The 26,531-nt window shown below is 48.4% G+C and overlaps 1 protein-coding gene across 2 annotated transcripts in view; it reads left to right on the top strand.

Moving 5' to 3' along the window:
• Positions 1-26,531, top strand: part of PPM1L (protein phosphatase, Mg2+/Mn2+ dependent 1L) — a 59,384-nt gene that overhangs the window by 5,665 nt on the left and 27,188 nt on the right. The window contains exon 1 of one of the 2 annotated variants that reach the window (XM_068692607.1): positions 14,783-15,069. The exons of the other annotated variant lie outside the window; for it this stretch is intronic. The gene's annotated coding sequence lies outside the window, so the exon portion shown is untranslated. Of the gene's footprint in view, positions 1-14,782; positions 15,070-26,531 lie in introns of those variants that run through there. 2 annotated transcript variants of the gene reach the window in all.

Here is a 26,531-nt window from a genome sequence, read left to right as displayed (position 1 = left end):
ATAAATGAAAAAACAGCTTTGAGGTTCTGCGGATGTTGTAGCCTCATAAAGGTGAAGTCTTTGAAGCTTTGCAGCTTTAAAAAAGCAACTGCTGGGGTTACTGCTGATTTCCTTTTATATTAATTTCTTTCAATTTCAGAAGAATGCTCTGCAAAGTGCCTAAGTTTGAATGAATATTTACATGGGTGAGGCCGCGTTGATCCACGGGTTTCAGATCTGCGTGTAAATTCCACAGAAGTGGCCTGCAACGTGAACCAAAACGACACAGAGGAACACTTGTCTCATTTTGCTTACTGTACCCAAATTTTGATTCTTGGATGTCGCCTTACAGGGTTAGGATTTTCACCCAACAACACCACGGTTGTGTAATGTTTAGATCTGCTCTGTGCTCTCATTGACTCTGCAAAAATGTGACTTAAAATTGATTAAAATGGTGTAAAAACGTGTAATTGGAAGCAGGGAGTCTCGTCGCTGTCATTCACAGCTGTATTACTGGGCATGGAATTGAATCTTTTTCAATTCTTATAAACATCAAAAAGTCAATTACTTCTAAACGTGGTCTGCCAGCCTCGCTCGAACCGCTGCTTCCACGTCGGGGCCAGCTGATTGCCACTGATTTAATTACATCAGTTCTGATCCACAGGTGCTTTTAGGTTATGAGCAGTCGTTGAAGTTTCTCGGTGAGCTGGAATAAGGGGAGCAGGTCCATGAGAAGTGTTGGTGTGCGTGCTCCTGCCCCGGGCTGAGTGCTCAGCTGCTCGGCCATCGCCACAGCTGTGGGACGGGAATGTTCGAATGCTGATGGGAGCGGGCCTGGTGCTTTTCAACTTGAGACCCTGTGCTAACAGTGTCCAGCCCAAACAAATGGCTCTGGGGCACGGGGAGCTTGGTGGAGGCAGGTCTGCAGGTCAGGGGGTTGGATGTTTTCAAAGCATGTGCACAAAGCACATTGAGCCTTCGGAGCAGGGAAGCTGCAGGCAGTAACTTCTCACCCTCGTGTCGTGAGGTGCCTTGCCCTGGCACCAGGAGCCTCTGAATCACATCTTGGGAACAGTGCTGGATGAGACCAGTCGTGTTTTGTGACCCAAAAGGCAATAAAAAGGTGTCTGGCACTAACGATTTTGGTCCTTGAACCTCAGTGTTCAGGGCTCGCTCTTCATTTTAAGCACATCACAGACACCGGTGGATCCAGAAAAAGGAACAAAGTGCTGATATTCTGTGAGCTCTGGTCTGAATTCACAGCCTCCAAATGAGAGCTCCCAGAACTAGTTTAAGGGCAGCGGCTGCTATAATTATGCACTGAAAGTCATACGCCTCTGGCTCCACTTCTCTCCAAAATTCATTAAAACCTTAAGGTTGCAGCGAACTCCCCAACCCAAATTCTGCCTTTCCGACCCCACTGCCGTCCCCCTGCTCGAGGGAAGCGTCCTGGCTCCCGTTCCCTGCTCTCCAGATAACCTTGGGGCCCTACCTTTGTCCCTCGCATCCCGTGAAGCTTACACCTTCACCCCTTTAGGGGATACTCTGCCTGTGGCAGCAATTTGGGGCTGTGCAAGGGCAGACCCCATGCGTGCCCAGCTGTAGGACCACGGAGATGTGGGAGCAGCTGTGCAGGAGCCCTCAGCAGTCGCTGTCTCTGCCGGGGTGCTCGCCTGCAGGGGCATTGTGCCAAGGTAAGGCAAGCTGCTGCTGCTCACGCCATGTGGCAGGGCCGTGCTGCTGAACGTGATCCCTGTGTTCCTAGAAGCGCCTCCATGTGCAAAATCCGTTCTGAGCTCGGGAACGCGCTCCCTGTGTGTCTCTGCAGCCAGGCAGCAGGTGACAGCCGGGCTCTCCTTGCTCCAAGCCGGCCTCAGAGGCTGCCCCCTGCTCCTGTTCTGGGCGTGATGGATGTTCCCTCGCTGGCAGCTCAGCAGGACAGAGCAGCTTCCCTGGCTGCTGGCCAGCTCCTCGCCCAAGGGATCTTCGCTGGAAAAGATCATCATGAAGATTTATTTCTTATTAGCCCCGCGGAGTTTCAGCTCACCCTGAACGTACCGTGACAACAAAGAAGACGTAAGACAAGTCCAGAAGGAAGTTTCCGTGCTGCCAAAGACGTGCCCACAGACAGCTCGTGACCCCAGGCTGCCAGGAGGTGTGGGCAGGGTCAGCAGCTGCTGCGAGCTGGGCAGTGTTTGGGCTGGGCACTCGGTGTGCCTTCGCTCCAGTCGGTTAGCTGGTGTTAAACACTCCGGCTAGTGGTTCTGTTAAAGCAGCTCAAAACTTGCTGCTAAACGGAGAGATTTGTTTGAAGGCAATTTAGCTTAAAAAGCGTGTCATTTTTGTTACAACTTGGAGGAAAAAAAAAGCTTTGAAGATGCCAGAATAGCAACAAATACTTGAGGCAGGGTGAGTGGGTGATGCTAGTGAGGGTGTAAAGGGCAGCTGCAATAACTGCCCTGCAGTGCCAGCGTTGCCTGGTACCTGGATCACAGAGCTGGGCCTGAGCTGCTGCAGGTGAACTATCGTGAGCACACCCAAGAACTAAAAAGAACAGAACGCACTGCTCGAGACTCGGGGCTTCCAGGTTTAGAGTCATGTGCAGGCTGTGAGATGATCTGAACGGAAAATCTGAGCCTTTTCTGCTCTCGTGGAAGTGGCATTGCAGGAAGGGGGCTGACGTGTGGCTGCAGCTGAGCGCTGAGGCAGAGGACGGGGAGGAGGAGGAGGAGGAGGAGGAGGAGGAAGCACTGCTGTGCCCGGCGAGTGCCGGGGCGAACTTGGGGGCGCAGCGTGGCAGCACCAAGTTGCAATCCCGCTGCTGCTGATACAAATTGATTATGATGCTGAAACATTGCTGGCTCTCATCATCTCCGACCTTGTCTGATTCACAGCTGTGTGAGCAGCTGACATCTCCAGCCAGACAATCAAAGGACGTGTCTTAACTGCTAAACCGCCGCGCAATTACCCGCAGCACGTCGTGTCGGCAAACCTCAAAGCTCCCCTGGAGAAATGAACATTTATTTGCATTTACTTTTGGTGTTAAAATGTTATCCCTTGCAAATTTTCTCATTGTCATAAATGGTACAAAAGCTTTCTTTTTTTTTTCTTTCTTTCTTTCTTTCTTTTTTTTTTTTTTTTCCCCCAAATCCCCTTCAGGGGTAAACACTTGATTTTATTAAGTTCTGCTATAATAGCTGAAACTGTCATACCGTAGTGTTTTCAATCAATACACTTTTTAATGTAATAAATCTCTTTACTTTTTTATTCTCTACCAGACAGAAAACTGCTGGAGGGCACGAAACATTTCTTCCGCTCAGTGGAAGCGCACGGTCCCTAATACAGTTCTCTGGTGTGCCACGGCTTGCTTGCACTTCTTTAAACTTGCATTTTAAATGGGAACGTGGTTTATTTGCAGGTAGTCTACGTGTGGACTGCAGGATTGCCTAAACTTTCCCTGAAATGTGTGTTTCCACCAAACACATGCTGAAGAGGAGGTATTGAAAAGGGGAGAGCAGTGTGTGTGTGTGTGCGCGCATCGGTCTGCCCCAGCTGCAGGTTGCTGTAGGGCTGGGGACGTTTAATAACCCTCCTAGCACGGCTGTCAGGCAGCCACAGGAAAATTACTCTCAGGGTACCACTATTTATATGCTGCCCGAGTTCCCAGACCTGGGAGATGTGTGTGTGAGAGTGATTTCGGGGGGTTAGGATGAATCCTGTTTTATCTCTCTCTTTCTGTGCCTGTTTGAGAGGAACAGAGCACATGAGTGTGCGTTTTGGCTGCGTTTCTTTATGGCTCTTGAAAGAGCACTAACAGTTTTATAACTCTGGCGGCTCTGAAAACTAAACTTTGCCCTCTTTGTTTCTACTGCTCGTCATTGCTTTGCTGGCACGCATTGAGAGTCCTTATTGCTCAGGACGTAGAGAACAAAATGCGGGACCAGCTGCCGGTTTCGGAGTGCCAATTGGCACGGAAACGTCAGAGAAGAGCTCCAGGCTGCCCCTCCTTTTGCTTATGTTTCATGCAGAAATAGAATGCGAGGTGCTGCGTTAATTCACAGGGAGATGGATGGGACAAACTTTCCATTTTGCAAAAGAGAAATGTTTTATGCTTTCATGCAAAATGCATCACACGAGTTTGACTTTTTTTAAAGGGGGCTCGTCTTACGACTGCTCTTCCAGCGGTGGTTTTGAAAGGCAAAGCAGAGTGATTGAATTCTCAGTGGATGAATGTTACATAAAAGATTTGTAATCTTTGGCAATTAGAAAATTGTTGCTGAGGTTAATGACGATATTATTTTTAACATTGAGGGCAGGAGCAATCTCCTGCCTCCGGGATGGAATTATTTCAATCAGTGCCTTAAATGAGCACTTTCTGTGAGGGTTTAAATTGACAAGCATTTAAATCATCAACTTGAATTCTTTTTTTGCTTTAGTATTTATTTTAGCAATTACATCTCCTGATATATTTCTTTGCATTATCTGCATCTTGTATTGTTTGGGAAAAGGAGAATGGTACATGATATCAGTTTCTTCTTTGAGATTTTTTTCCCCTGTTTTTGTGTGGATATCATAACTGTAAATAGAAGCAGAAGAAAAACAAGACACTAAATAATGTATCTGCATTTGTTGGGAGTTACAGAACGATTGCTAATAGAACTAAGTGTGTTAGATGTTTTAATGCCGTGGAGTGTGAATTGATCTGAGACATACTTTGGGGACTTTAAAGGTTGATTTTGTATTGGAGGTGTTCTTACCAAGCGTCTTTCCCAAAAACCTGGACGTTGTGGCCACACTGTTGGTTATGAGGTCAGGCACTGTCTCCTCAGGCTCCATTTCTAACTTGAATCACAACAGGACAGAAAAGAGTTGGAAGTACTGCTCTGCAGTCAAGCTAACCTACCACCTTCAGAGAGAATGACCGTAAGCCAGCCAGTCACTTCAAAAACCCCAAACGTTTCCCTGCTTTGGAGAGCCTGCCATCCTGTAAGGTGGTCTTTGCTGGAGCGGTGGTGTCAATCTGCTCGAAGGTGGCACCTTGATACTACGACCTCAGTAACCGCGCTTCTCTCTAACCTTCAGAGGCAAGCAGGTACAGTTCAGAGCCTGTTATTTCAGCTAGCTGTCTTAGAAGGTGAGAGTTTCTATTCTCAAGCGTGTTCTCAAACCAAAAAGAGCAGCACTCGTCTGCCTGCTAGTGGTGCCCAGCCAGGCAGGATGGCAGCGGTGTCCTGGCCCGAGTCTGCGTGTCACTTTGCTGGACAGATGTTTGAGTAGCTCAGCGTTGCTCTTGGGATGTGTTGGGTTTTGCTCTCTTCGCTTTAAGTTCCCCGAGCTGGAGTTTGTATACTCTAAAGTGTTCATGTAAACTTTCAAGACTGGCAATTGACATAGCTGTTTCTAATAAACTAAACAAGGCAGTGGTGCCAAGGCAGAAGAGCCAAAGGAGAGCGTATCCAGCTGCATATTGGAATTAGTTGCTTCAAACCTAAGTTTTAAAAGCTTTTTTGGCATGTGGGTTGTGCGCCTCTTATTAAGGGAAAACCTGACTGTGAAGGAAGATGAGAATCATGTTGATGAATAATAGGAAAGGACACAACCTCAAACCTATTACGGTGCAGAGAGATTTTTACTGGAATGTTTTGTTACTGAGCTTCCCAGCACTCCCAATTGATTGGCAGAGCAGAATACAATTTGAGTGACAAACGCTGTTTAACGTTAATTGGGATTATTTTTATATACAAGTTGCAAACGTAGTGGTTTGTCTGTCCCGGGGGCTTTAAGTTTACCTGGCTGAGCTTCTGATCCAAAGTATTTCAGAAGTATATCGGGAGAAAACATTATACCTCTGTGAACAGGTGTTTTCAGATCACTTTACAGGCTTGAATTTCTGTTGACGTCCCTTGGCTGATGTGCTGCAAGTCAGCAATACAACTGAAAATAGAACTTTGTAGTCCCCCTGCTTTTCTCTCCCAGGTGCCACTGAACCTTTTTGCTCTCTGTCGGGCACCAGCATCATTAACTGTGTAGCTTCCAGGTTGTTGTTTTTTTTTTTAATGTCATCACCTGCCTGCTGCTTTTTGCAATCTTCAGGTTCTTTTTTCTTAATGGTTATCAAGAAAATAATGGGGCCTGAGATCCGGGAGCATCAATGCTTTCTCCACGTCACCACGGATCATAAGGGTCACCTTTCATACCAGGGCACGGTGCTGCTGTGTCCCTGCCCTGTGAGCAGCTTTGATGTAAACCTGAGCGGGCTGGGGCTTCTCTCCCAGCACTGCTCAGTTCCTTAGCACTGAACTCTCGTAGCCACAGGTTGATTTTAAAACCCAAAATGAGCAGTAGAGAACAGTGTGAATAAGATCCTCTCCTGGGCCTGTACGCTAACACTAATGGCGTTGGATTGAATTTCCTGAATTGTTCTGTCTAGACAAACAAGAGGAAAATACTTCAAATAAAAAAGCAACGTTTGTGAAATGCCAGAACATTTAATTTTACCGCATTTTAAATGAATTCTTTCAGCATTTTGTTTTGAAACAGATTTTTTGGCTTAAAAAGTAATGGAAATAACAAGGCACGGATGTGGGAAGCTGCCTGGCCCTATTAGACGAGGGTGAAGAGTGCAGCTGGTCCTCTGCAAGTGAGCTCCCAGCCCGCTGCCTGACTTCATAGCCCACAGCGGATCCCATGAACTCATCCCGTGCGGGAGCTGTGAGGCTGGTGCTTTATCGGTCACTTCTGGAGCTCAAGAGGTTCTGCCTGGCAGTGTCAGGAGTTGGGATGTCGCTCATTTAATCCCTGCTGCCTAACTGGGGTAGCTCCCAGAGCTCCCAGGCTTTCCCTGTGGTGCTGCCCAGGGGGAGAGGCTGAACTTTGTCGTGGTGCTCACCTGCTGCTCTGGAAGGGGGACGCGGTGTTCTCGTTCCTTGCCAACACAAGTCTTGCAGTGCAGGGAGCTCATGGCAGGGCTGGAGAACTTGGCATCGTTTGCTCCCTCTTGAGCAAGAAAAAGGCGTCACTGCGAGCAAGTGCACTGCTTGCAGTGTAACGACTGCAGGTGTGGCAGCCTGGGCTCCCGAGGCAGTTCTCCTCCTTCCCTCCAATGTTCTGGTGCTGAAAGGAGGGTGAAATAAATGCCCCGCAGGACTGACATCTTCTGGAAGCTGCTGCTTTGGATCCGGGAGATTAGCTTTGAAGAGGCTGGGTTGTGACCACAGCAACAATGCGGAGGCTGGAAGGAGGATGGTTGGGGTGAGCTATTTGGTTTCGGCCTTTAGTTATGTTGATAAAACACTCAAGGCTGACCTGGTGTTTACTGAATTCAAGTTCTTTATCACAAGAAGATCGCTCTAAACAGAGAGGAGAGTCTCAAGGAAGAAGGATGGGCTGAGAACAATAAAAGGGAATTAAACAAATTACAGCTGGGGACGAGGGTCTGTGTTCTTACCGTGCCTCCATATAGCCACATGAGGAGGGAAAAGAATTGAAGCAAATTACAGAGGTGTGTGCGTGTCTCCCAGCCGATCAGGGTGCTTACTGCTGCCTGAGGCCCCTGGCTTGAAGAGCTCGGTGCCAGTGGAAATGACCTGCAAGTGTCAGCTGTGTGCGGCGAGATCAGTGAGGTGCTGGGGGGCAGGGAGGTTGAAAGAGATAATGAGGGCCTGAAAGGAGCGAATATATAAATGTTTTGTAAAGAGAAGTTACTAGTGGCCGGGTCTGTGGGCTGCTAGGAAGTACAGGTGCTCCAGTTTCTGATTGTCTCACTGTTGCCTGCTTCCATCATGCAGCATTATGCCGTAATACCCAAGAACTTAAACGCTGGAGTTCAGGAGCTTGCCACGAAGCTGCCTTTGTAGGCTGAAGGTGAGGCACAACGCCCCGGGGAAGCTGTTCCCATTGATGTGTCTGTGCAGCAGCAGGGTCCTGCGGCTCCCAGCGATGTGCTGGAGGAGTCCGAGATCCTCCTCACAGCCAGGTTTTGAACGCTCTGGCCTCTGATTCACACGGGTGTGCACAGGTGCCCAGACGCCTGCGGGGAGCTGTAGAAGTCTGGTAGCACTGGCAGTGCTCCATAAGTGCTTTGCAGCTCGCCTCCTTGCTGCCCGACTGCCCTTTGCTGGTCCCTGTTCTGGGACATTCCTCTTGCACGTGCAATAGTTTCCAGTACTGGAGACAATTCGAACCAGTTGCAATTAGTAAATGTGTTAATGATCTCTTACTTGCATGAGCTTGGAAAAAAAAAAAAAGGGAAGTAATTAAATGACAGCTGAATTACAAAGGGACCAAAGCAGTGATGGGCTTGACTGTGTAGTGTGCGGCTCACACAGCTGTCAGCTACGTGGGAGTCACGGCTGGTGGACCTGAAAGGGGAGACATAAACACAGCCTTTCTTACTGACATCTTCCTCTTTCATAAGGAGAATTTACAGCGCTGTGGGACACTATTCATAGCTTAAAAACATCAGTATATCAAAGAACGGGAACTGAAGATCGCATCAGTCCAAAGTGAGAGTAGAGGGAATGTTTAAAAGTCAGGGAAACAAGGCAAGGTTTTTCCTTTCTGTCCCAGAGAAAAACAGCCCGTTAGCTGCTTCCTTGATTCGTTCCAGTGAGGCTGAGAGCATCGGCTCCAGCTCTGAAGCAAAGGTTGGAGCAAGGGGCAGGAGAGGGCCCTGGTGCCGAACCAGGATACGGACGCCGGCTTTGTTGTGCGCTTGTTTGTGTGCAGAATCACCGTGGGCACCGACCGCTGCTCCTGGCCCCGCACCTCCTGCAGCAAGGTGCCACAAAGAGCTGGCTCTGAGTTTTGTGTGTCCGTCAGTCCTGCTTGTTGCCCTTGTGTCGTTTCCAAAGCTCTCGATGTCGAGCTGTTTGGGACAGAAGTGAAGAAGGGAGGACGGCTGCCCTGCAAGCAGGAGGCATTGACTTTGAATATCGTCCTGTGCGCTACTGGGTATTTGCAGGTTGTGCTGAGAGAGGTGATACAGGAAGGAGATGTAAAAATGCAGTTGCAGAGGTTTCGGTATCGCTCATCTCATCGCAGAGCGCTGCCACAGCACACGGAAGGGGCTGCACAGAGCCAGCTCCTGCTTTGCTCTGCGAGTTCTTCATCGGGAGAAAGGGCATCTTGCACAGAAGCTGGAGGCAGCAGCAGATCCAGCACTCATCTGAAATTGTTCCTAAGAAGAAGAGGAGGAATACTGCGATGGAATACACAGTTCTATCACGTTGTGGTGGTTTGGAGACCACAGGCACTGCTGTGGCTGTGACGTGAGTTAGCTGCTTTGAGCTAGTTTAGGTACCGTGACTCCTGCAGCTGCTGCGGTGCTCTGAGCTGATAAAGCTGGGCCCAGTTAGCCTCGGCGGCTCGCCGTGCTGCAGCAGGCACACGCTAGCAATATGCAAAGAAGCGCCTTAAAATTGGCATTTTGGTGTAGTGGTATAGGTTATCTGCCGTATAACACATCTTCTGTCTCCTCCAGACCTACTTAATTCCTCCTCATTTTACTCAGCCCCAAAGTTGAAATGTTTAACTGCTTAAATAAAATATTTGATGGCTGTTCCAGGACTTAATACTTGATGTCTGTGCGTGAAACCAGATCCCAGCTCGTTAGGATGAAACGGAGATTTCCAGCTAATAAGAGACGATAAAAGTGCTGGTTTATGTTCTGCTGTACGAGAGAATTTAGTGCTGATTATTTATTCTGTGGGCATTAGGTTTGTTCCTTTACATACAGCTTTTAAAGTACAGACTTTTATCCTGACGGCCTGCCTTGAAGCTGAATTTCAGTCTGAATATGACAATCCGGATTTAAGCGCTTTTGGAAGCCAGAAGCTTGCGAAGCAGTAGCTAGCACTGTATCTGGATTTCATCAGTGCTCCTAATTCCTGCTGTTTTTCTGGACAAGAGATCTGCATCTGTACTCATTGAATAAATCAGGCGTGGGCAGGAGTGCACGGCGTGGCTGGCCGCAGCGTGCACATAAACAGCGTGAGGTCAGGCTGCAAAATGCTGTTGCTCTTCCTAAGTTGAAAGCAGCCAATAACCATAAATGTTTCATACACCCGAAGTATAGTTAGTGGAGGTTTTATTAATAGTTAAAAGAGGTCATCTTTGAAACAAAAGCTCTTGTTACATGCATATATGTTTAAGACCAGTGACATTCTGCTGGCATTGTTTATGGGTGTGCAACTCAGTGATTGGACTGGCAGCTGGTGAGCTGGAAGCCTCAGCATCAGTGCAAACAGGATTTAATGCAGGAGGAGGTTGGAGAGTTTGTTGGAGTAACTATTTACTCCTGCTTTAGAGAGGGTGCTTCAAACTGCCCTAAAAGGGAAGTTCATAAATTTTTTAAATTGCCCATCCAGTAAAAATTGCAGATTTATGTTGGCTGAATAATTCATCGCTCCCTGGTTGTAATCCTGGTGTGACTGCTGCCTTGCCAGCTGCAGATTAAAGTTCTCAAGGGTTCTTTAGTCGCCTTCATCTAGACAAAATGGAAGCTGAACTTTGAGACCAAAGAGAGAGACTTGCGGTGTACGAGCCTACAAAGAACGAGATGAGGAAGAACAAAAAGAGGGTGGGAATTGTGGTGTCGTGCAGCTGTATCAAGCTCCTTTTGGCCAGGATGTCGAGGGCTAGTGGGCTGTCCTGTCCTCATTCTCCCAGCTGGTGTTTTCAGCCCTCGCTCCGCTGACAGAAGACGAGTGGAATGACAGCGATTTGTTGGGGCAGGGAACGCCTCGGTGGACAGCAGGCTCAAAGACTGTTGAACTCATGTGCACTAATACAGGAAAACAGCCCGTGAAACCCACGTGGAGTAGGAGATATAACCCAGTTATAAAAGTTTTATCTCGACTCAAAGAAAATACGGAGATTTATTTAGCAGAAACATGACAATACTTGAAGGAAACATTGTGACATTTCACAATCTGAACAAGGACATCTCACCACAAATCTGCAGCTGGAAGGCTGCAGCTGCTCGTCTACAGGATTTGTCCCAGCTAAATGTCAGGAATGGAGTGGTCAAGAAAAAATGTCTAGAGGGGGAAGAAGAATCTGAGAGCATTACTGGCCTTTGGGCCTTTATTAGACAAGAGGCTCCTGAGGATTTGTTAGGTTAGATTAAAATAGGAAACTTTTAGCGTATCTCTGTCCTGTGCTAGGAAATATGTCAGAGCTGGAGCATCTGTTGTGTAAACTCAGCCACAGAAATGGAGTGGTGATATATGAAAACTTGTTTTGGTCATTCCTGCATTGTGGAAACTGCATTTTGCTTACAAAACATTTTGAGCATCTATTGTAAATGTGCCTTTTAAAAGGATGTTTGTGTTATTACTGGATTTATTAGTCCCATTTAAAGTTAATCCCATCTTAAGAAAATCACTTCTGTTTAGAGCAAATAATGCTGTTTTAAAATCTGGATCTAGTTACATGTGTGCTCTGTGGTTATTTCTTCTTCCCCAGTCCCAACAGATGATTGTTCTCCACCGGGATGCTTCAGTCTGGTGTTGGGGCAACGACCGGCCCGTGGCAACCCCTGATGGCATTTGTGGCCTCCCGAGGTCAGAGAACTCAGTGTTTGCAACAGTTCAGGTTGAAAATTTGGCTTACGTATTATGGAAGCCAGAAGAGAAACTTTTGCCCCAGGCTGAGGGCTGTTCACCCCTAACAACTACAACTTCTCAGTGTGAGGCTGCTTGTTGCACCAAAACGTGTAGTGTTTTAATTTCTGAACCACCTGGCAGAAATCAGGCACCAGGGCCGTGCTGGGTAGGAGGCTTTGTACGCTGGAGGTGAGACCATTTCTTTATTTTACCACCTGAGCAGCTGTATGGCAGGAAAGCACGGCTGTCTCCTGAGGTTGTGAGGGACAAGAAAGCACGTTAGGGGAATGCCTGCTACAGCTGCATTGCAAGCTGCAGGGTGCTTTGCTAGCAAAGCAAGTCTGTCTGGGAGAAGAAATTAAAGTTTGAATTCATGTTGTTGCTCTAGAAGTGAAAAAAGCAGTTGAAACAGAACTCATCTGTAACTTGAGGATGTTTTGACTGGACACGGGCAGTTTTCTTCAGTGCTCTACGGTTAAATAAAGAAGGAAAAAATAGTAGTCGTGTTCCAGGAGATCTCAAAATATTTTCCTTAGCTGCAACAGTGAAGAAGAAGAACCAATAAGCACAGCACAATAATTGTACAACCCTGAATTCCAAATAGCCGTAAACTGGGCACATTTTTTCATGCATGCTTTTTTGTTTGAACTTCTTCCCCTCCAGGACTGCCTCTAGTCGGGTGAGATGACCAGGGCAGGACAGCTCTCAGGGTGGTCTGCTGCAAACCTCTTGCTGCCTGACGTAATGTGTTAATCTCTGCTTTTTCTCCTGCATCAAACAAACAAAGAAAAACCTACTTTGCACTCAGCTTCTGCTTAGAATCAGGAGAAAATGTGTTAGTGTTTTCTGGGGACAAAACTGCACAGAGGGGCTCGTCTGGGGGCTACACGCTCGAGGGATCGGCCCAAGCAACCGTGCCCTTGGACTACCCTGCGAGGAGGATGGATTTGCTTCCTTTGTGATGCATGGAGCTCCAATTGGTATTCTTAATTATACATGAAATTAAATATACAATTCTTCCAAGGCTGGATTTTATACATTTTTATACATGTTTTCCAAGAGGTGGTTCTCCTTTGCCTTATCAGAAAGGCCCCAGCTGTTATACACAAACGGTACAAGTAAATGCCAGCTAATTCTTCCTCTGTGAGGAGCCCTGCATGCCTGCAACCAGCCTTTCCTGCCACTAAGTCAGAGGTGCATTGGGAGAGAAGGAGCATCCCAGCTAGAGGTGCTGCTTAAATGTCTGTGGCACTAGAAGAAATTCATTTACCAGGCAGCTTTCTTGGGACATGTGCCTTTTGGTTTAGTCTGCTGGCAGTAACAGGAGCAGTGTGGGTCAGGTATTTGTATTTACACACGGGCTCAGTATTGTCAAGTCCTGGTCTTTAAATGCAGAAATAAAAATCCTCAGTGTGATGGTGGGCACTAAATGTTTGCACGAGGCTTCAGAAAGTGGCAATAGTTCGTGGAGATGTCATGCTGAATTCGGATGCCATTTTGGTAAGAAGGAAATCTAGGAAATAGAGCAAGCTGTGATTGCACTCAGGGCTGGAACACGCCAGCAAGGTCCTAGAGGCACAGTGGGAATTCTTCTCCTGTGCCCCCATCAAGTTACTGGGAAACAGAAACAAACTCTGTGGATTAAAACTTTGTGAAGCAGGTGTTAAAATTTTACCAGGTTATGATTAGTCCTAGGGACTGGGGGATTTAAGAAAATAATTGAGCAAATGGTTTCTGAGGTACGTATTTCCAGCTGATAAAAAAGTCTGCACGAGGCTATCAGGCTGTCAGACACCTCTGGGGAAGAAGGGCCAGTGTGGAAACCGCTGGCACCAAAGAGCAGAGAGAGCTCGGGAGGCGTTTGCTTGGCAGGTGCTCGTCCTGGTGTTCGCTGCCTCTGAGAAACACCTGTAGCAGGAATACGGTCATACTAGGGAAAGCAAAATGCCCTAATGGGGCTGAAATGTTGTCTGAACGTTTGTTGAAAATCTCTTAGAAAACCTCCAATGTGATCAATACTTTTATTTTTTATTTTTTTGACTATGGTCTGTCTTTTTTTTTTTCCTAAAAAAAAAGAAGCAGGAAACAGTTGTGGCAGAACATTTTGGTGTCTGGAGGCAGTGAAAAAGCACCGATCTCCAGCAAGCGATGCGGTGTGGAGTTAGAGCGGGTGTCATCAGGAGATTTGCCCTGTGTAGTTTCCTGCTTTTTCTTTTCCAGTTCATCAAACCCATCTCGAAGCAGGCTTCCCTAGGCTGTGGTCTGTATTTCCTTAGTGTTCAACGGTATCCAGAGGTGCTGGCGGATTGACATTTAATTTGTTTGCACTGAATTACTTTACACCAACATACAGGATTTCAAATCCTGTAGGGTTTCCTGTTTCACCCAACCCAGCGCGGGGGCAAGCTGCCAGCAGGAGGGGAGCTCCCGTTCCCTGCGCTTCTCCTCCCTCTTCCCCAGGTGCTTTTTGTGGTTGTGGGGCTGTACAACCACAGGCTCCTAAATGTCCCCTGGCCCTGCTCTTCTGCCTGACACCAGAGATGCCCAGTCCCCAAAGGATCAACTCCTTTCGTTCTGTCCCAGCTGCTGTGATTCAGCAGATCCTGTTATTACACCTACCTTGTACCAGGCATCGCTACCTTCTGCCTGCCCCATTTGTTCTCTTTTATTTCTGGACACTCAAAACACCACAGGTGGAAGTTTTCTGCCTTGCTGTTAGATGAACCCTCCATGGACTTTGTTTCCTCCACAGTGTCACTGCTAAAATAACCAAAAAAAAAGGGAAATTCCCAATTCCACGGCTCCCCGGAGGCGCTGGCCTGGTAAGGACCCAGCAGCTTGGCGGCTTGCTTTTTTTTTGCCCCCAGCTGGTGGCTGCAGGCACGAAGTCACGCTAGAGCCAGCATGAAGGGAGGAGAGGGAACGTGGGGCAGGGACCTCTGCTTGGATGGGTTTCTCTGTACAAAGTTTGTACTCTCAGACACTTGTTTTTCTGTGCAACCCTGGCAGAAAGAACCTGCCTTGCCTTCTGAAGGCAGTGCCTCAGGTTAAGATCCTTGTGATAAGAGTATTTCTGTGACTCATGCTCTGTGTTTCAGCACCTGCTTTCTACCCCACCCAGTCTGCCATTGTATTTTTTACACCTGTGCCTTGTTGGTAGCGTTCTTCCTTTTCAAAAGCTCCCTTTCCAACCCCTTCACTGGCTCCAAGAGTAAGCTGAGCTCCTCTGGCTTTGGTGTTCCAACAATTTGGTGCTGCTCCCTTACTGTATTCCTGTTCTCCTTTCTGTGCCTGCCTTTGGGTGTTAACCTGCTTGTGCTTTTGAGTCAGTCTGTGGAGCTATAGGAGAAGTAATCATTTTGTTAGAAATATTACAGAGGTGTGGGAGACAAGCAGTGGTGCTTCCCTGCATGATTTTCAGCTACAGCAATGTAAGCCAGCCGTAGTTTGTGCCTTGTGAAAGAAGAAGCTTCCTGGGAAGAAGGTAGGATCAGTAACTAACATTGTGCACGGTTTGTGTGCTCCCGTTGTATGGGTACAGTGAATTCCTTGTCTCCGGTGTAATAAACTGTTACTGCAGGTTGACGAGTGCTCCATAACGTGCTGGGGTAGCAGAGACAGAACAAATCTCGGAGGCACTGTTAATGTTCATTGCAGAGCCACCGGCATCGCAGCGCTCTGAAGCAGACAGAACACAGAGAGGAGAAACTTTGTGGGGGCTGCATCCGACGGCTCGGATCTAAAAGTAGCTGCTGCACTTTGGGAGCTAACGCGTGTTGGCAGCGGGAGCAACAGCACGGCTCCTCTCCTTCCAGCCATTAAGAGGCAAGTAAAACAGAGCTTTGCGAAGCCTTTGCATTCGGAGCTCCATAAATCCAACTGGAGGAGATGCGCGGCTCTCTTGGCACCAGCTCCGGGCATCCTGTCACGGAGGCCACAGAAATTGGTGCTGTGCCACAGCCTGGCACCTCTGGGGTGTCCCCGAGCTGGGGTGCAGAATGGCTTCGAGGTGAAACGCCTCCCTTGGTGTGTGTGCCTCACCTGTTGTGAGCTAAACCGCGTGTAATGAAGCTGTCGCTCTGCTAAGGCTTATTCTTAGCAGCGCTCCTCCAGAGAGAGCAGTTGTGTTTTCCAGACAGGAGGTGGCTAGAGAGGAGCGACCTGCTCCTAGGAAAACGGTGAGGGTAGAAGGGAAAAGGGACTGCCTGCCCACCTGGGGCTGGAATAGAGTTACTTGGTAGTGTTGTCTTGATGTTGTTTGGTTTGCTTTCCTGGACGTGGTACTGTGATAAACTCAGCAGCTGAAGCGAGAGCTGAGGCGCTGCCTTCCCCTGAGCCAGCACTCCCCTCAGCAGCCAGCTTCAATCTCAGCGCGGTGACGCGGTGCTGTATTTGTTCGGTGAGGTAGCTCCTGTTGTCCTGGCCTCGCTGACGGCATTTCACAGCTTCTCGCTGTTGTGATTTATTTTCACTTTGCAATGAGGAACGTGTGCGCTTCCAAATTGGCTTTCGCGCAGCTTGACCTGTCTGGCATCCTCTCAGCTGCATTTAAGAATTCCTAATTCCTTTAATGCAAAAGCAGACGTTCTGCTTGATGCGTGTTTCGTGTCGCCTCTTCGGCTTAGCAAAACTTGAGAGAGAAGTCAGAGATTATCTAATAATAGCTGCAGGTTTTAGGAATAAGGCCCCAGACACGGCGTTGCCTCGCAGCACGGCAGGTGGGGTAATTGGCCTGCTGCTCCGCGCCAAGGGAGCAGGCTGGGGGTGGCAGCCAGCTCTGCCTCTGCCCTTTGGATGCTTGGTCTGGGGCTTGGTGAGTTTTTATTTGTATTAATGTAACTTTGAAAGGAAAAAAAGATTGCTTGTCACGTTCATAAAGATAAAGGTGAGTGTCATCTCTGGCTTTGTTTTAAAAAAGGTGAAGGCAGAGCTTCTGTGATGCACATACCTAGGGGTAGCACTTCATCACCAGCTGATTTGTAGGAGAGCTGTGGAAGTAGCAGGGAACACGGTAGAAGTGCCTTTGTGCCTCCATCTGCTGAGTTAGCCACAGAAGAGGTGTCTGGGTGTTCAATCCGTATTGTATGGCAGAAGGCATTCAAGCTGTTAGAGGGAAATAGATAAACAAATTGATGAGTTTCTTGCATGCACTGAAAACAGCTTCACGTGACAAATGTGAGGGCTGAAAGCTCTGAAGATGTTGCAGTTATAAAGGCTCAGAGACATTTTAGAGTAGCAATTTTCTTTGAATTCCTTCAGCCTGCTCTGAAGGCAACATTTTGAAGGGGTTAAGACAAGAAACAGTGAGCCTGTAATTTTAAAATTGATTCTGTGCAAAATCAATTATACTTCAAAGTATGCTATTCTAGAAATAATAACATGGTTTGGTTATTGTTGCTTTATAAGTTTTGTTTCCAGAGCCTAAAGAAGCTATTCTGTTTTATTTCTCTCATATAAGCCTTCTAGGAATCTCGCCTTGCTTTTAATGGGTTGCTTGTCAATAAGGATTATCCGTGTGGTAAGCATATAATTTTATAAAGAATTTGGAGAGCGAGGGATTAAGCTGCCTTGCTGGAGAACCAGCAATGAAACAGAGACAGTAGAGAGAGGAACTGAATTAACCTTACGAGAACTGTTTTAAATTAGTTCTGAAAAAACTCGTGAATGCTATAAATGGGTCTGAAAACTTCAGCAGAGAAGAGACTGTTCCCAGCGCTGCATTTAGATTCACGTATTTGTCATCCATTGACTTGTTAGTTTGGGCGGAGCACGCTGTCCTCTGGAAGGAGTGGGGAATCCTAATGCGTAGAATTGAAATGCTGATTTTCTTTCAGAAGCCTGTTTGCTTTTTCAGGTCTCCTTGGAGCTGTAGCTTTGCTGTGCTGGGAAATGGCATAAAGCAGCCCCCTGACCCGATAAACAGCAGCTGGTTCTGGAGTAGCTCAGACAGCCAAACCTGGGTGCTCCCCCTTGCAAGTTATCCTGTCCCATCCCAGCATTGCCTGGAATAATTTTGGGACCTGTCTCTCGCTTAGGCAGCATGCGATGCCAGGTGGGTGAATGCCGATACCTTTGGAGCACCTGACGAGCTGTCCCTTGGCACCAGCCCTGTTTGGTTCCTTTTCTTGCCGAGTGCCTTTCTCTGCCTGTATTTTGGCACCAGTCTGTCACACTTGTTCCACGATGCTCCGTGTTCCTCTGCATCTCAACAGGCTTTGGGGTGCTGTTCCTAGGGTTTCAAAGGACACTGCACTTCCTATCTAGCAGTCCCCCCTGATCTGATAGTTGTTTGAGCTGCCTTCCAGCTGTACCCACAAACTCTCTGCCGTTTAAATGGGGGGATGCTGACAGAGCTGCAGTCCCCAACAGGAGAGGGAAAACAAATCAGATTTCTTTGCATTTAGCTTTTCTTTGCCGTTGTGATCCATTCTGTAGCCTCATCTTGATGCAGTCGTTTTTATGGCAAAATCTTTTGTTCACTTTCAGTATTCTCACTTGTGTTTTTATGAGGGATTTGCAGTTTATCACATCCTTGAAAGCGTCTTTCTCCCTAAAACATGGGGCTCTCTGGTGTTCTTTGGAGTTCTCTCTCATCCTGTGATTGCCATTGACTCAGACTTCCCACTGTTTTTTTGTCTCAGCCTTTCCTGGGCACTAGTTTGTCTCCTCCTCTCCTTCATACTCCTTTGTCAGCACCTTTTTGTCCCATCTTTCTACCTGTCCATGTTTTGGGAGAGTCAGTGAAAGCTGTCCTCTCTGCCCTTCTGTTTCTCCCTCCAAGCCTCAGGTTAAGATGTTCAGTTTTCACCCTTCGTTCTCCCTGAGCTAAGCTCTCAGTGGCCAGGCCCCCATCATCTATCACCCTTCCTCTTATAATTTCCTTGACTGGCAGGCTGTACACCCCAGGGCTAAATTTTGCAGCACCACGACGTGCTCATCTATCTCCTCATGCCAGGCGTCTCCTCTTTCTGGGTGCTGTTTCCGAGCAGTGACTGCGTGTGAGGCTGCCAGCCCTGGGCCTACGCTCGGCTCCGAGCTCACGTCCTGGCCTGCTTTCCCTGCCGGGCCCCAGATTCCCCCCGCCCTGGCTCCCCTGCTGGAGGAGCAGCAATGTTTTCACACAAATCATGGGTTTGGGAGGAAATTTTCAGGTTTTATTCACACAAATTGTGGTCTGGGCTTATATAGAATGAGCATGTAGCTTTTCTGAGGTGCTGAACGCAATTTACAGAACAAGGCCAGGCACAGAAATAGGTGCTAACAGTAATGAAATAAAAAGCCACTGAAAAATATAGTCCAATGTTTTACTTTTTGGTTAGCTTTGCACATTAACTGCGTGGCAACATCCGACTGCTTAGCGAGTTCTGATTTATCCCTTTGCCAGCAGAGCTGTTAGTGCCTGGCCAGCCTTCCCCTACCCGTTTATCACTTCTGCAATACGAATGTGGAACACAGCAGGGGGTGGGGGAACTGTAGTTAAATTTGTTTGTAATGCCAAATGAACACATTGCTTGTTTTGAAGCTATTTCTGAAGCCCTCTGGGTAATGGGGGATCTGCCCGCGCCGTGCATCCAGCTCTTTGATGGCCAGCAGCTCATGTGGGTAGAGCAAGGAGTTGCCTTGTGGTGCTCTGGCACTTTGTGGGGTCCTACATCATCTCCTGGAGAAGTCATCTGCTGCAGGTAGCGTTCTGTTAATGCGATGGAGTTCGGGGCCCACCCTTGGTCCAACAAATATCTCTCTCTGCAGAAACCGCAGGTGCTTCCCCAGCAGGCAGTGCTTGTGCTTGGGCGCCGTGAGGTCAGGGAGAGAAAGCGAAGCAGAACAATGCGTCCTGTGTGTGAAACCAAAACTGGTGAGAGCCCCAACCCGCCTGCTTTGCCTCGGTGCTGATAGGAGGCGATTGTTCCTCGCGAGGCTTTGGCTCTCTCAGGCGCCTTATTCTTTCGCAGGAATGTCAGCCCACTCTGGAGGAGGCTCGGCTGCTGTGACAAAAGAGCTTTCTGTTTAGTCGCCGGTGTTCAGAAAGGGGCTCCGGGTGTCAGATAAAACCTTGTTTAGAAGCTTGGTCCGGTGGCGTCGTTCAGCTGCATCCCCAAATCGCCCGCTGCCATCTGCTGAGCTCTGAGCAGAGGGAACCGTGCAGCCGTGGATTTGCAGCATCTCAGAAAAACCTGGAAATGTCCAGGCAGTGCCAGGTAACTTCAGTGAGCGTCTCGTGTCTGAGCCAGCCCTGCTGCTCCTCTTTTCTGGTTGGTGTCACGGGGATCAGCACCCCTCCCAGCTACTTCTGGCACCTCCCCCTGCTTCTGTGGGGTTTTGTAATGCAGAAAGTCTGACACAAGCCCGGTGAATTGGGCCCTAGTCATTTCCTAACAGATGGGCCCAAATTGGATATCAGAGGGCTGAGGAGCATGTAAGCATCCAGCTAAATGTTTAATGATACCAAATATTAAAATCTAGCTCTCCCCCAGGCAGTAAAAAACGAGGATTAGAAAGCTACCTAGTGACGTTTAATGGTAGCCTGAGTGGCTTTGGGATGCAAAGAGCAAACACTTTGGGGTTTATGTGGTGTAATAAAGCTCCATAACAAGTGCCAGGCTTTATTCCCAGCCTGGGAATGAATCCTCTCATAGCTCGCCACTCGGATGCGGGTCCTCTTTACTCACAGAAGATAAAATCGTCTGCCTGTGATGCAGGCACGCAAACGGTTCCCCAGGAGCTGCTAGGAATCTGAAACAAATGATCACAGGCCCGTGTCTTGCTTTTTCGTATGATTCCCCAGTCGGATCAATTTAGGCTTTCCCTCTTAACTACTGTGCTGTGAGCACAACACGCTTGGTTTTTAATTATTTGGCTCTTAATGCCAAAAAAACCCACATGTAACCATAGTTGGATGGCTTCGGAGAGACCTCTTTAGGCCTAGTGAAGTATGTTTTGGTATCAACTTGGAACTGGTTCCCTTTGGGGACACTTGGTTTTGGGCTGCTGGACGGAAACTAGATTCATTTCTCCATGAGAGCTGTTGGAGACGCAGCTCTCCTCTTACCGCCTGCCAGGTGCGTGGTGCTGGAGGGAGCTGAAGCTTCGGCTCTGGCTCCTGGGCTTGGTGTCTTCACATGTCGATAGCCGTGTGGCCAGGTGGCTCGTACAGTGTGGGGTTCTGTTCTGAAATACACTTAAATTTATAGAGTAACGTGATGGAAATCCATCCCACAGGAGGTGTGGTAGGCACAATGCTAGGTGGTGGAGCAGGGAACCAAATGACAAAATACCTTTGGTATTTACACAGCCACAGGTGCTTCTAGTCGCTTTTTCTCTCAGATTTTTACAAAGAACTGTATGGGTAATGTTAAATAATCACCTAACATCTCAAATGAGATGGAGGCACCGCAGGTTTTGCTATAACAGAAAAGCAGGGTGAGTTCTTCTGCTCCTGGTTGTGCAGCAGGAGAAGAGACGGAAGTTTAATAGTATTTGATCCGTCTGTAATCTGTCCCTCTGAATTCATGTGTATTTTTATTAGGCACTCCAAAGTGATATCAAAGTGTGCGATGATAGGGCAAGAGAAAGGGAAATCAGCAGCAGAACGGAACGAAGTTACTTCTCCTCGACCATCGCCACCAGGAATTAATTAGCAGAGCTGTGCAGGCAGAGGATTGCAGGTTCTGTTTTTAGAGCTGTTTCCCTGAAGAGCCCCAAACCCCAGATGTTCTCCCCAGCACCGTGCGCTCTCTCTCACCTCTTCGATTTGCATGCGCCGTAGCCCAGTTAGCAGCACGGAGCCTTGTCTGCGGCCTGAAATTGTGAGGGGGGAAGTTATTTACTTATGGTCACGCTTAGAGAAAGTTTAGTAATGATGATGAAGTTTAGTAGTGATGTCAACATAACGTTTTGTAGGAAGATTGGCACTTTAAATCTGTTTTTTCTATTGAGATTAAATGGATAAAAGCTTTAAAACCTTGTTTGACAGAAACTGCCGTGGAACACTTGTAGAGGCAGCCGGTGTTGCAGCAGGGTAAATACAGGCTGTGTTAGTTTGCCTGTCCTGGCGAATGGGATCTCAGCTTCTGGTGTACAAGGTGCTGGGACATAGTGCCTGGAGCTGTTGGAGTAATTGGGGCGTTCAGGAGAAGGGAATGAATGAGAAGAGCTCTTTAAGGCGGCCGTTCCGCAAAGACTGGGGGAAGCAACGCTGCTGTGATCGTCCTTGGTGCCTCCGTTACATAAATGCTCGGGATTCTTCAGTTTGCTGCGCGTGGAACAATCTGATGTGCTGATGCTCACCACGAGCTCGAACACGTCGTGGTGTGCCGGCCAGGAGCCAGGTCACCACTTGCAACCCTGCAACTGGTTCCTGTCCTAACCAAAAGTGGGCACTCAGGTGGGTTTGGTGAGCAGCATCCGGCACGATGCTCCTGCTGGCAGCAGCCCAGTGAGTACCAAGCCCCAGGGATGACACCGGTGGCTGTCCTGCTGCTGCCACCGGCCCCGAGCTCCTGCGTGCGGCACGGCGCTGCACAGCTCCCGTCCCTGCTATTTATAGGCCCTGCTGAGGCCGGGATGCTGGCAGCCAGAAAGTTCTGTGCTAAATTACAGGCCCTAATGATAGTTTTTTCCTGTCCAACTTCACATGTAAGGAAGCAATTAAGCCCTTGGGCAATTAACTGTCAATTAAAGCGTGACTCTTCCTAAATTGCCTCTAAGTAACTGGGAGTTAAGTTCATCGAGATGAGAAAATCAGCAAGCGACACCAGGGGTGCATCTTCAGAGGGCTCTTGTTTCCACGGTGGTCAGCGAGAGGAAAGCTGTGTCATTAGCTGTGCCTAGCACGTGCTTAAAGCAGCTCTCCAGCTTCATCAGCGGTAATTGCTATGATCAATATGCGGTTAATGCAAGTAAAACGAGTTCCTAATTAACTTGGTGAATCAAATCTGTGTCCAGGCTTACTCCTGTCCCTTCTAAATCGGCTGAGGTTTTTCCAAGGCTTTTTTCTATGATGTACTAAAACAACTGTGTTGTGTTTATGCTTCTGCAAAATGATACACTCTGGATTTGGTGTACGTGTTTACCTAGCTCCTCTTCATTGAGAAGCATCTATTAATTTTGCCCATGCTACTTTATGAGCAGACTGAAATACAAAATAGTTTTGGGTGAGGCATCTGAAGTCCAGAAGTTGGTGGCCGCAGGTTTCCCAGCTGCTTTTCGTTATGATTTCAATGCAGTTGTGAATGTTTTCTGTCTTCACAAAGCTGCACTGTCTCAAGCCGATCTGCGAAGTGCAGATACCAAGAAACCCTCACGGCTCAGCTCAAAAAGTTGAGGCTCGGGTCACACCTGACAAGCCACAGGGGCTGGTGAAACCTAGAAGTGAGATGGGGTTGTTCCTCCTGACTGTACCACGAGCCTTGGGCACGGCTGGGAGGCAGAGGGGTGCTGCTGGATCAGGGCAGGGGGCAGCTCCAGGGGTCCCAGCGGGATTTCTGAGCTGGGGGGATGGCTGAGGGGACACGGGGACAATGAAGGGTGACCCTGGCTGGTGGAAGCAGCTGCTGCTGCCTCCTCTTGCAGCTCCTCCTCCTCTATTATGCTGGTCTCAGCTGGCCTTGGCAGCTCCATCCCCTGTCCCTTGAGGACAAGCCTGATGAGCTGGGATTATCCCAGTCTCTGTTGCCTTTGGGTGTAGTAATTGGCAGGTGTGAAGATATCTGTGAGTTAGGAATGGAAAACACCCCCGTGGCAGCCTGAATGAATATGGATGTGTGAAGGATGGCGTCGGGAAAGCAAATCAGCCCGAAGAGCTGGAGAAAGGAGCGCTGGCGACAACGCTGCTACGAGCAAACGGCAGCGGCTTACCCTGCCTGAATGAAGGGCCCCTGGCAGCGTCATTTGTCCAAATTGCAGACTGCAGTCTAGAACTTAAAAGGCACTTCAATATTCCTAAACTGAAGAATTATTCATAGCACAATGTACATCTGAGCTATTTTTAGAAAGTGCCAACGAGAGACTATTCATCTTACATTTACTTGGGGATTCAGGCTGCTGTAACGTGTGGCGTGGATGACTTCTGTGAAAATGCCTGCTCAGAGGAGGAGGAAAGCAGAAAGTGCTGTGCCTGGCTGCCGTTTGCAAGCCCTACATCGCCTGTTAGAGCACGAAACAGCATCCTTGTGAGCAGGCAGGCAGCAGAACCCTGCCTTGAAGAAATTACCAGTGATTTCCCCTGCACGAGCACTCGGGACACATAGACACCGTAAATGCCTTTCAGAGGCACGAGGAGGATCCTTTACCCAGTGCAACGCTCATTTCACTCATGTTTATTTTATGAGTGAAGCTGCCTTAAACTTTCATTCAGAACAGGCCAGGCTCCAGCCCTGATCCGATTGGGAAGCAGGAATCTGCCTGAGGACAGAGCAGCGGGGCCTGGAGGAGACACGGGGCAGAGGCTGACCGCTGAGAGGAGCAGCCCACCCTGTAAGGCCACCCCTTGGGGGCAAGGTTTGTCCAGGGAGGTTTGTGTCAAATCACACTTTGCTTCCTCACTGCCCTTGCTGCTGGGTGCAGAGCTCCTGTCCTCTGCCTGCTGGCTCTTCACAGCCATCAGGCCTATTTTTATGTGAGCTTTAAGTGTGACTGAGGAGAAACCCAAGCCAAAGCCAGCAAACAGAGGAAAGGATTTGCTGCAAAAACATATTTTAAAGTACCTATTTAGTGTAAAGTAGCTTCAGAGGAACCACTCAAGTGCTTACCCCGTACTTTTTCATTAATATTTATCTTGGAGCAGCTGAGAAGGCAGCAAGGCCTGTTGGTGTTGGGCAGAAGAACACATCAGAGCGTTTGCTGATGATGCAAAACGTCCTTTTCAATACCAGAAATATCATTCTCCTTCTGCTCTTCAGGGAAGCATTTGTGTTAATGGCCTTCACTGCAGTAAAGCCGTGGCCTGGCTTCTCTTCGGTCTCGTGAGTGTTCACACCTGGGGTTTGGGAGGAAGAAAGCGTCCTGTGACCTGCATTGAAGCACCACAGGCAAGGTCAGATTTCTGTCTGAGGCTCCCCCTGTGCTGAACATGGAGAAGTTGGCTCCTGAGATAGCCTGTGGGGGGTTGCTGCTGGTGCTGACTGCCAGTGATGAACTTCATGGTCCGTCCTGCAGCCAGAGCTGCTTCCTTGAAGGCTGTCGGTGGGGATATACAGGGAGTAAACTCCTCTGGTGTGTGCTGACCAGAGCTGAGTGCCGGATTAAAGCAGAAATTCTGCTCTTCTCCAGCTCCCACATCCTGCTAACAGCATTGAGCAGCATCCCGTGGTTATCTGTAACCAAGTGGGTGCCCTCCTTCCTCTTCTGCTGGGGAATTATTCCCAGTTGCTGTTTCCAGTGGAGGTCTGTCACACACTTTCTTGCCTGTCATAAATACAAAATGTGGCTCGTGTTCACAACTGAGGCGTGAGGCTTTGGTGGCAATCCAAATATAGTACGTTATTAAGGTGCTTTCAGGAGGTGTGCCCATAAAGCAAGTTTATGAATAAGCACCCTTTATCTTTCCTGCACGTTTTGCAGGAAAATGGCTTGTCAAGTTGACTCTGATGGATGGGCTTTTATTGTGCTCTGCTGAAAGCTCTGATCTATGGGAATCTCTATAAGCAAGTTTCTGAGGGGGGGGGCAGCTGGAGAACCACAGGCAGCAGGGAATTACCAAAGCTTCAAATCCCCAAATTTCACTGAAACGATTATATCCTCCAATTTTGGCCTGTTAATTACGATGTTGGTTTCCTCATCCCTCCTTTATGGGAGGAACGCTGTGGTTTGCAAGTCTCACAGGTCAGCAGAGTGCCGTGGAACTGGCACAGTGCACGAACATGAAGCTAGCATGGGACCTGCTGCCTTTGCCATGAACCACCCTGTCTCCTACCCAGCAGGAACTGTGAGTTCTTCCCAACACCTGCGTGCTCTCCAAGTCCCACATCTCCTTTTACCACTTGCTCTCATCTGTTCTCTTTCCAAGGAAGAGGCTTTTTGGCTCTTTAAGCTTCTTATGCTCCCCAGCTCAATGCTTCTTCCCTTCTGACACCCCTCTTCAGCCTTACTGGCACAGCAGGAGAGCCCAGAGCTTATTCTGCTCGTTTCCCCAGCGAGGGAAGCAGCAGAGCTGCTCCGAGCCGTTATCTCTCCTGGGGCTCTCCTCTCCTCTTCTCATTGTCCTCTCATCCCCTGCCTGCCTCAGCATTGCTCCTGGGAGTGAAAGGGGCAACCTTCCTTTATTGGGAAGGTCTGTGGCAGTTTGCAGGCTGAAATTCATTGGAGCAGCTCTGACAGCTCACGCTCAGCAAAAATCTGCCCTTCAGTAATGTTAATAATGTGACTTTATGTTGGGATTAATCAGCCTGACAGCTTCCTCTTGGAAGGACGGCTTCCCCCTGGAATGGGAGCTGCTGCAGATCGTCACGCTTCATATGCAGTGATAGGAGTAAATTAGCAAGATTTAAAGTTTATAAAAAGGGGCTTAAAGAAGTGAATTTTTTTTTCTGTTGGCAAATTGTCAGCTCGGTGCTGGCAGCAATCCCAGCAGCAGCTGTCCCCCAAAATGCCTGCTGCTTGTCTGCATGGCAGTGACCAGGTGATATCTGTTTGAAACAGGTCCCTGCAGCTGCTTCTGGGTCCCAAAAAGCATTCCAGCAGCAAGTGTCCAGGCTGTGAGATCCGGCAGGGTGCTGGGATTTGTGCAGGAGCCTGGAGCTGTGCAGGGGCACGCGGCTTCTGCTTCGCAGCACCTTGCATCCCAGAGCCACAGCTCACAGACCTGTCATGTTCTTGGCACTCTGTTGGTGTTCAGGCCTCTCAAAGTGTGCTTTTGTGGTTGCTCAGCCCCTGTGCACACATTTCATGCTGTACAAGTTCCTGTACTGCTTGTCCTGGTTGAACTGCAGCTGCATTGTGTTCGGGTCC

The sequence above is a fragment of the Anas acuta genome, chromosome 9 (assembly GCF_963932015.1).
Source record: "Anas acuta chromosome 9, bAnaAcu1.1, whole genome shotgun sequence".
Classification (NCBI taxonomy): Eukaryota; Metazoa; Chordata; class Aves; order Anseriformes; family Anatidae; genus Anas; species Anas acuta.
The sequence above is the reverse complement of the archived record's forward strand: the minus strand, read 5'-3'. Positions and strand labels throughout refer to the sequence as shown.